The following is a 9,793-nucleotide window of genomic DNA, read 5'->3' as shown; positions in this document are numbered from 1 at the left end:
TTCCAAGTAATTTCTACTTCATCAGTATGGCAAAAAGTTGGAGAATGTTGGCCTCACATTTGTTTTTCCAAATAGTCAGACTTTTTGGCATAGCTTTGGGAAAATAATGGAGATTTGGAGTGGAAACATTTTTATGAACAGACCCATTACATTTAGCTTTCTCCTTCCCATGGCATGACTCTGCCAAAACAATCAATCAATTAATGATATTTATTGTGCCATTGACCAGCACAAATTTAAAAGAAAAGCAGAATGAAGCAAATAAATACAATAATATACTAGACAGATAAGATAGATTAACAGAGTTGGAAGGACATTGTAGATCATCTAGTCCAACCCCCTCCCCCCAAACAGAAGACCCTACACCAGGGGTGTCAAACTCGATTTCATTGAGGCACATCATGGTTGTGCTTGACCTGGGGGGGGGAGGCTGGAGGGCATGGCCAGGGAATGTGGCCAACTCAATGTCACACATGTTGATGATGCCTATAGTAGCCCGAGCACTCTGCCAGTGAAAACAGGCATGCAAGCTGCGACGGCCTCCTGCAACCCTCTGCCAGCGAAAACAGAGTTCGGGAGGGCCACAATATTTGCTGGCAGAGGCACTGTGGGTCAGTCCTTTTTGTTTCCAGAGCAAACAGAAGAAGAAAATTGGAGGAAACTACAAATATCTTTAATGGGAAGAATTGCTATCATTAAAATGAACATACTACCAAAAAAATTATTTTTATTTCAAGTGGTGCCAATTAGCCTAGGGAATTTTTTTCTCATAGATTTAAACAAATTAATTGCACAGTTTATTTGGTCAGGGAAAAAACCACCAATTAAATTAAAATTGTTACAAGACAGTAGAGAAAGAGGAGGATTTGGACTTCCCGATTGGGAGCTTTATTATCAAGCAGCAGCTCTAACCTGGGTAAAGGACTGGATCAATCTAAAAAACAGAAGATTATAAACAACAGAAGGTTATAATTTGGAATTGGGTTGGCACGTCTTTATCTGGGATGGGAAAGACAAGATTCATAGCTATTTCCAAAAACATTTAACTAGAAAAGCTCTACTACAAACATGGTTAAAATCAAAACAAAACATTACAATAAAATCCCAACCTGGCTATCCACCATGGAGGCTCTGATATACCCGAACGTATTGGACATAAACAAGATAATAAGATATAAAGACATATTAGACAACCAAGAAAGACTAAAAGCAAGGCAAGAATTGAAAGACAATGGAATAGATATTGGCTGGTGGCCCTATTTACAAATACAGACAAGGTATAAAAAAGACAGGGAAAGAGACGGATTCTATAAGGAGCCGCAAGAGCTGGATAAAATTTTACAGGGAACCGAAGAAAAATTGATTAAAAAAAATATCACTATTTATTAAAATTTAAAATGGAAGAAGAAACTGTGAAAGAAACAATGATAACATGGGCGATAAACTTTGGGTATAGTATAGAATTGGTGGAATGGGGAAAAAATTGGGAAATAAACTACAAATTAACAATGGCAACAATTTATAGAGAGAACATGTACAAGATGTTCTACAGATGGCACCTTCCACCAGCGAGAATTGCAAAAATGTTCCCTGAGTGTTCACCTATCTGCTGGAAATGCAACAAACAACATGGAACTTATTACCATATGTGGTGGATGTGCACAGCTGCGAAGAAGTATTGGGAAAAAATAAAAGATTGGCTAGAGGAGATTATTACACATCAAATTGCACTAAAACTTGAATTATTTTTGTTAGAGATTATAAAAGGAAATTATGAAAAAAATACTAGATACTTAATTTTACACATCGTTACAGCAGCGAGAATTATATTCGCACAAAACTGGAAAAATAATTATATACCAACAGAAGAAAATGTAATTAAAAAAATATTGGAATGTGCAGAGATGGACAGTCTCACGAAAGAACTAAAAGAGAAAGACAAATCTGAATATTACTCCTTATGGGATTTTTTGTATAATTGGCTAGAGGAAAGGAGGGGAAAAGCAGGAAAGCAAAAAAGAAAGGAAGAAAGATCAACAAAACAATAGACAACTACAAAACCGGAAAAGGATTAAAAGATTGAAATATGAGATAGACTATAGCAAATAAATATTCCACAAAATGATGTAAATGTAGCAAAAACTGTTATACATAGAATATATAGAATATTACACATAGAATGAAAAAAGTATGAAATAATGTAAATGCACAAATATATAAAGTCATAGAAAAGATTTAATATATATTATACAAAATGACATAAATGTAGTAAAAACTGCTATTCATAGAACATATAGACTATTATATATAGAATGAAAAAATATGAAATAATGTAAATGCACAAATGTATGAAGTCATACTTATAAAAGATTTATTTGTATAGATAAAACAGATGCAACAGATAGGTAAAAAAATATAATGTGTTGCAAAGATGTGAAGTTCGTATAAACAAAATATTTTTTTTAACAAAAGGAGACAGATTAACAGAGTTGGAAGGACATTGTAGATCATCTAGTCCAAACCCGCCCCCCCAAGCAGAAGACTCTACACCAGGGGTATCAAACTCAATTTCATTGTGGGCACATCATGGTTGTGCTTGACCTTGGGGGGGGGAGGGTTGGGGGGCGCGGCCAGGGAACGTGGCCAACTCAATGTCACTCGTCTTGATGATGCCTATAGTAGCCCGAGCATTCTGCCAGTGAAAACAGGCTCCCGAGCTCTGTTTTCAGCTGCGTCAGCCTCCTGCAACCGTCTGACAGCGAAAACAGAGCTTGGGAGGGCCACAATATTTGCTGGCAGAGGCACTGCAGGTCAGTCCTTTTCTGTTTCCAGAGCGGCCCTACAGACCAGATCTAAGCACCTTGCGGGCTGGATCTGGCCCGGCTCTTCATTTTGACACCCCTGTCCTACACCATTTCTGACAAAAGGCAGTCCAGTCTCTTGGTTTGGTTTTATTGGACTTATATGCCGCCCTTCTCCCAAAGGACCCAGGGCGACGCACAACATAAAACATGTATAACAAAAGTTTAAAAAGATTAAATAGGCAATCCAATAACCTTCCATTGACAATTTAAATCAAATTTAGGATTAAATTAAAATTAACAATTTAAAATTAATAATTTAATTTATTCTATTCAGGCCAGGCCGGCTTGCTGAAAAAGCCAACTTTTTAGGGCGCACCAGAAGGACTGGAGGTCGGGGATTATGCAAAGCTCCGGAGGCAGCTCATTCCAAAGGGAAGGCGCTCCCACAGAGAAGGCTCTCCCCCTGAGGGTCGCCAGCCAACACTGCCTAGCCAACGGCACCCTGAGCACGCCGACTCTATGGGATCGTACTGGACGGTGGGAGGCTACCAGTTGCAGTAGGTGGTCTCACAAGTACCCTGGGCCTAAGCCATGGAGCGCTTTAAAGATCATAATTAACACCTTGAATCGCACCCGGAAAACAGGCCGCCTAAAAGGGATGTAACATGGGAGCAGCTAGGTACCCCCAAGACAAACTGCATGGCCACATTCTGGATCAGCTGGAGCCTCCGGGTGCTCTTCAAGGGCAGCCCCATGTAGAGAGCATTACAGTAGTCCAGGCGAGAAAGGATGAGGATGTTAGTGACTGTGCACAGGGCATCCTGATCCAGGAAGGGGTGCAACTGGCATACCAGGCAGACCTGATAGAAGGGCCCCCTGGTCACGGCCGTAAGATGTTCTTCAAAACTAAGCCGCATATCCAGGAGGACTCCCAAATTGTGGGCCCTCTCTGAGGGGGCTAAAATTTCTCCCCATATCATCAAAGATGGTACATGATGCACAAATTGGGCTGACGGGAACCACAGCCACTCAGTCTTGGAGGGATTAAGCTTGAGCCTGTTCGTCCCCACCCAGGTCCGCACAGCCTCCAAACACTGGAACATCATGTCGAGGACATCATTGGGGTGGTTTGGGGTAGAGATGGAAAGTTGGGTATCATCAGCGCATTGATACCACCGTACACCGAAACCACGAATGATCTCGCCCAGCTGTTTCATGTTTATGTTGAACAGGAAGGGTGAGGTGCCTCAGGGTCGATCTCTGCCTTCCAGTCAACACAAACTGCGATCGATCCGAGAGGTAGGAGAACCACTGCAAATCAGTGCCCCCCACTCCCAACTCCCCCGAGTTGTCGCAATAGGATACCATGGTCGATGGTATCGAAAGCTGCTAAGAGGTCTAATAAGACCAGGACAGAGGAGCAACCCCTGTCCCGGGCCCACCAGAGATCATCAACCAACGCGACCAATACTGTCTCCGTGCTGTACCTGGGCCTGAAACCCAATTGAAATGGATCCAGGTAGGCAGCTTCATCCAGGTACTGGGGAAGTTGACGTGCTACCACACTCTCAACAACCTTCGCTACAAAGTGGAGGTTGGAGACCAGACGATAGTTGGCTAAAGAAGTTGGGTCCAGGGAAGGCTTCTTAAGGAGGGGCCTCACCACTGCCTCCTTTCTTTTCTTGAAAGCTTCCAATGATGAAGCTCTCACAACTTCTGAAGGCAAACTGTTCCATTGATTGATTGTTCTGTCAGAAAATTTCTCCTTATTTCTATGTTGAATCTCCCCTTGATCAGTTTCCATCCATTATTCCTTGTCTGACTTTCGGTGCCTTGGAAAAATAGTTTGACCACCACCCCCTCCTCTCTATGACAGCTTCTTTGCAGTCTCAACATCTTTTTTTATAGTGTGGTGACCAAAAATAAAAACTAGCAGAATAAATAATAGAATTTAACATTCATACCTTTATTACTATACTAACAGTTACCTGTGTGATCAATCTAGAACATTAATATTTTAAAAATAAAAACTATATTCAATAATTTATTAGTTAAGATGTATCAAATCAAATGTTTTAAATGTGTCAAACTAAAAGCAAGAGCAACTGTTGGAGTGGTTGTCTAGCCAGCTGAAAAAACTCAGCCTTCCTTTCTCCTTTTAAACTTTGAGCCCGAAGACAATCGAGAGTTGCCAATTCAGTAAATAGGTTCAATCTCGGAATGTCACTGATCAGCTGAAGCGGATCTAACTAAATCTTGATTCAAGTTAGCGGTGTTACGTATTAACAGGGAAAAGAGCATAGAAGCACAAACCAAATAAAAACTGCAGGGAACCTTTCTCAGGAGGCAACTGGACTTTCTGGTTTGTCTTTGAAGACATTTCCCTTCTCATCCAAGAAGCTTCTTCAGCTCTGAAGCTCCTTGGATGAGAAGCGAAACTATCTTCAAAGAAAAACAAGGAAGTCCAATTACCTCTTGAAAAAACACTTGGGATAACCATAACCTGGATGACTGAGAATCTCCATAGACATCGAATGCAATAATACAAGTGCACATAACAGATACAAACTCAATGTAAATCGCACCAAACTTGATTACAGAAAATACGACTTCAGCAACAGAGTGGTCAATGTCTGGAATGCACTACCTGACTCTGTTACATTTTCAAATAACCCATAACTTTTCCTTTGAATTGTTAGGGGCGTGCATAAGTGCACTACCCTGCCTATCGTCCTTGTCCTACTGTCTCCATTTATTTGTACCCATTTCATTCATACTCATGTTTATTCTTATACCTATTACTTTGTAAACGATTGACAAACAAACAAACAAATAAATAAAATCACTAAATGAAGTTTTTGAATGCTGCCGTTTGTTTCAACCCTCCAAGTTTGGCTGAATTTGCTCTCTTTGCTCTTCTCCTGGATTTATAGGCGGAAAGCTAGTTTTAGCCCTCAAGGCACGGCTGGGGAGAGGCGGGTGGGGGGACGCTGCCAACGCAAACCGGAAGTCTTTCTGTCAACCAGCGAGCCGCCACTCTCTGCGCCTTCATCCAGCCGATGATGACGTGCACGTTTCCCAAGCCAGGAAGCGAAAGAGAAAGTCGCATATTGTCCAAGGGGGGGCGGGGCGCCGCGCTCCACCACAAGCAACGTTCACGCGCGCCGTGAGCGTCCCTGGGCTGCCGAGCGCTCAGTGAGGGAGGCAGCCCCGCCCGCTTGGCTCAGCCGGCAAAAGCAGCGGAAGGACTGGGCCGCGCCTGCGCTTGGAGAGGAACCCGGAAGCGGCTGAGTCGAAACAGTGTGAAGGCAAGTACATCCCTTGGGAGGGTGGGAGGAGGAGCAGCCGGAGTGGCAGCGTGGCCGGTCGGGGGAGGGGGAGTAAAGCTGAGCAGGTAAGTGGAGCAGGTTAATTCGGTGCCCGTCTCCAATGCTTCCCGATCTTCTCTAACGAGTGATATGAACCAAAAGGAGGGATGGTTCGAGCCTCTGAACACGCTTTGCCTATCACACGAATAAGTGTTGCGAGTGCTAGCACCCTCCCATTAAGGGCATCGTTCTCGTTGCCAGTGAGAAAAGAAGGTCCAGTTGTTGTTTTTCCCCTTGGGTGATCTTGAGTTTCCATTACTCCGTCTCCTGCTGCTGGATTTGGGATGTTAAGCCTCCCTGAACTCGTGCAGCCTCATCTCTAAGGAGTGGGTAAGGGTGGGGGGCGTTTACCATGGAGGGGGGGGGTATCCTGAACTGCCCGCACTTCTAAAGAGTTGGTTAGAAATTTGACTTGGCACTAATTGCCTCTTGGAAATTCTTTGCTCTGCTGATGAGAAAAGGACTTTGCTCTTGGTTAGAAGAATCACAGCTGTGTACTGTGTGTGTGCGCGCCAGGCTTATGCTGATAGGGAAGCAAGGCCTGCTGGGGTCCATGAGTCTTATTTCCAAAGCGGTGTCCATTGCTGAGGATCTTTTACAGGTTGTCATCTCCGTTTAATAGGAGTAAGAGAATTTGCTGAATTATAAGAACTCGGGAACTGATCTTGAAGGAAATAGGCAAAGCTCATTATAAAAGCAAAGAAAGGAGCGGTAATGTTTGGATGGATAGATTGATTAGATGATGGATGGACGGACAGATGGACAGACAGACAAGATGGTATTTGGAAATGGCTTAGGTAAATCCCAGAGTCACTGGGATATAAGAGGGAGGAGGGGTGGTCAAACACAATCAGGCTTGCAAGATTCTGTTATTACAACCTATCTCAATAAAATATAGTCTTAGTCTTCCTGTGGACCTTATACCTGGGTGCATCAGAAAGACAAGGTTTTAAAACAGAGTCACTTGCTTATTCACATAAGCAACCCATGGCTGGGAGGATAGCTATGTTAATCTGTCATAGCCAAAAATCTATTTTCCAACTAGCACATTTTATTAAAATATTTTAATGGATGGTTTAAAGGGACATTTCTCTGCATCAATATCAAAGGCTTCTGCAACCCTCAGTTGGCTATAAGCTGTCTAGAAACTAGAAAAAGTTACAGGGCAAATTATATTAAATTGAGTGGGGCAATTTTCAGTTTTCATCCATATGTCATCATCTGTAAGACAGTGACTTTATGCTGCAATAAGAAAGCTAGAGAAAAATTCTGTCACCCATTAACTTGGTAGATTATTTTCTTGAGAGAAATGGAGAGACTAAGATAGTTTGTGTCTTGTTAGGCTGTTGTTCAATGAGGTGTTTAGGTTGGCATTGCCTTCAGAAATTGTGAATGCTCCAACACTGGAAGTTTTAAAGAAGAGATTGGATAACCATTTGTCTTTTTTACTTTTTACTTTTATTTAGATTTTTATACCGCCCCCTCTCCCCAAAGGGACTCGGGGCGGTGTACAGTCAAATAAAAACACATCAATAAATAGAAAATACAAACACAAAGAGGAGGCAATAAGAAACTGTACATATCTGAAGTAAAGTAGTTAAAAGCAATATTTAAATACCCTAAAAATACCCAATTAAAATATCTGCCAGGAGGTAGAATAAAACTATAAATGGGCCAGGCCGGCTAAACGGAACAGGTGAGTCTTCAGTTTTTGTCGAAAGGAGCGGAAGTCGGTGGTGGTTCTGATATCGGGGGGGAGGTCATTCCAGAGGGTTGGGCCCATCACAGAGAAGGCTCTACTCCTAGGCGCCGCCCGTTGGCATTGCTTAGTGGACGGCACCCGGAGGAGTCCTTCCCTGTGAGAGCGAATCGGTCGCATGGAAGTGTGTGGTAGGATGCGATCCCGCAAGTACCTAGGTCCTGAGCCATGGAGCGCTTTAAAGATAGTAATTAACACCTTGAAATGCACTCGAAAGACCACAGGCAGCCAGTGCAGCTCGCGCAGGAGCGGTGTTACGTGGAAGTACCTAGTACTCCCCATAATAGCCCGCGCGGCTGCGTTCTGGACTAGCTGCAGTCTTCAAGCGCGTCCCAAGGGAAGCCCCATGTAGAAGGCATTGCAGTAGTCCAGCCGAGACATCACCAGCGCATGAGTGACCGTGCGTAGGGCATCCCGGTCCAGTAGGGGACGCAATTGGCGCACCAGGCGAACCTGGTGGAACGCCCCCCTTGCCACGGCTGCCACATGGTCATCCATTGACAGCCGGGCATCTAGGAGGACGCCCAAATTGCGCGCCCGTTCCACAGGGGGCAATTGCTCGCCCCCTATGGTCAGTGATGGAATCAACTGACTGAACCGGGGTGCCGGTAGCCACAGCCACTCGGTCTTGGAGGGGTTGAGCTTGAGTCTGTTGTCCCCCAACCATCTGAAGTTGTGTAGGGTTTCCTGCATAAGCAGGGGGCCTGGAAGGTCCCTTCCAATTCTGTTATTCTGTTACTACTTAGACATAAAAACAGGAAAAATAATCCAGTAAATAAAAGGATATGACAAAGTTAGCTATGCTTTGAACATTATAGAATAATCTCATAAAACAAGTAAGATACTAACTGTTTGATCTGAGGGCACTAAAGAGTAAGATGTAAATATAATGTATTTCTCACATATTATACTCATACTATGTTAAGCTATGATTTTTTTATAATGGCTCATTGAATAAATCATGGTTGGGTTCAAACAACAAGTCATATAACATAACATTAAACAGGAATGAATTCATACTCCAGTTAAGCCAAAATTAACTCCCATAACACATTACAACTTAACTCCTAGCTAAGTAGGAAGAAATGAAATATTTGTATCAAAAGAGAGGTACAGTATGCACTCCTTAGCCTGAATTCCATTTTGCTTAATGTAGTTTTCTAAATTTGCATTGATTCATTGTTTTTCTCTCCAGCACTGTTTTTGTTTTTACCTGAAATGGATCATTAAAAAGGGGGGGGGGTACCAATCATTGCAGGAGGTGATGAGTACTTTTTGATGTCAATCTTTGGAAATATCTCTACCAGAACATGAAAAGCTATTCTTCCTATCTGTTTCTTTTTATAGGAGGGGGATGAAATAATTATAGACTGTGATATCATTAATTATATTTCTGAAATGTGAATGTTAGTGAGCTATCAATAGGGATAGTTTCCTCTGAAAAACTTGGTGCTTTAAATAACTTATAAATATGTCTGGACTTAGACAATGTCCCTACACATGTTATATAATAAATCAAAGATTAACAATGTTTTCTTACATGTCAGTTCGGTAAGGCATAATCAAAACTATATTGATATAGTACAGTGATGGCGAACCTATGGCACGCGTGCCGCAAGTGGCACACGGAGCCATTTGTCAGGGCATGCGAGGCGCTGCCCTGTCAGCTGAGTTCACCTTTTTAAAAGCTATTTTTCGCCTTCCCCGGGCTCCAGAGGCTTTATAGGAGCCTGGGGAAGGCGAAAAGAGCCCCCCCCCCGGAGGCTTCAGGAACCGTCCGGAGGCTTCCCTGAAGCCTTCGGAACGCTTAAAACCACCCTCCGAGCAAACCGGAAGTGACTTCCGGGTTGCTCGGAGGGTCG

The 9,793-nt window shown here is 43.0% G+C and overlaps 1 protein-coding gene across 2 annotated transcripts in view; it reads left to right on the top strand.

Annotated features, from left to right (window-relative positions):
- Positions 1-6,097: 6,097 nt before the first annotated feature.
- ASCC3 (activating signal cointegrator 1 complex subunit 3) overlaps positions 6,098-9,793 on the top strand; it is a 225,777-nt gene continuing 222,081 nt past the window's right edge. The window contains exon 1 of one of the 2 annotated variants that reach the window (XM_081945729.1): positions 6,098-6,198. The gene's annotated coding sequence lies outside the window, so the exon portion shown is untranslated. Of the gene's footprint in view, positions 6,199-6,476; positions 6,499-9,793 lie in introns of those variants that run through there. The other variant, XM_081945730.1, reaches the window with a different exon arrangement.

Source organism: Natrix helvetica (genome assembly GCF_964273705.1).
Source record: "Natrix helvetica genome assembly, chromosome: 2".
NCBI lineage: Eukaryota > Metazoa > Chordata > Lepidosauria > Squamata > Natricidae > Natrix > Natrix helvetica.
Note: the sequence above shows the minus strand (reverse complement) of the source record. Positions and strands in the feature narration are given on the sequence as shown.